A 793-nucleotide genomic window follows, 5' to 3' on the forward strand; every position below is an offset into this window, starting at 1 on the left:
GGAGAGGGATGTCAGGGCTGCTTTTAGCTGCTCGCCACACAAAGAAGAGATCATACCGAAGGTCAGTAAATACAGATAAAATGCTTATAGACTTGCTCTATAAGTGACAACCAGCAACAAAGTGCACATGGCTGACATGTTGGGGGAAAGCGGTGTCAAAAGGAGTTCATATAGTCAGGATGGCCGAGCGGTCTAAGGCGCTGCGTTCAGGTCGCAGTCTCCTCTGGAGGCGTGGGTTCGAATCCCACTTCTGACATAAATGTTTTCACTGGAGCTACATCTGAACTGTAACATTGTAGAGATGATGTCCAAAACAGTTGGGCCCCCAAGTTGAGTTTTCCTCATACACGGATCACCAGTTTACGCGTTTCCAGATGTAGCATTTAGGGCTTTCATCTCTTAATCCGCCAGAGTGAAGTCAGGTGTTCCCTGCCCAGTTCGCTAAGGATGTGCCATGAGCACTTTTGTGCGTAGCAGCACCTGGCACACCTGGAAATGGGCTGGGATCAGATAGAAAACTTTTTCATAACCTACATGCCACATGGGCATGTTACAGCTTGTGATAATCATGGCCAATCACATTCACTAGTTTCATCCCCTTCAAAGAAAGGACTCTTCACGTCATTACACATGGACAGTTTGGGAATCCTGTGGAGAGATCTTTTCAGGGGAAACATCTCGAGGTCTTTTCACCTTTTACATGTCAACGATCTTATGATTGCATTATTCTCCACGTATAATAGTTACCTGCTTTATCGGTCATATGTTGATCCATTACCATCTGCTGTTAACT

General features: G+C 45.5%; 1 non-coding gene across 1 annotated transcript; it reads left to right on the forward strand.

Moving 5' to 3' along the window:
- Positions 1-173: 173 nt before the first annotated feature.
- Positions 174-256, forward strand: trnal-cag (transfer RNA leucine (anticodon CAG)). The gene has a single exon. It is a non-coding gene; the product is annotated as a tRNA-Leu (tRNA).
- The last annotated feature ends 537 nt before the right edge of the window (positions 257-793 follow it).

The sequence above is a fragment of the Seriola lalandi genome, unplaced genomic scaffold (assembly GCF_002814215.2).
Source record: "Seriola lalandi dorsalis isolate HSWRI2012SDOR001 ecotype SW California unplaced genomic scaffold, Sedor1 jcf7180001958673, whole genome shotgun sequence".
Lineage (NCBI taxonomy): Eukaryota > Metazoa > Chordata > Actinopteri > Carangiformes > Carangidae > Seriola > Seriola lalandi.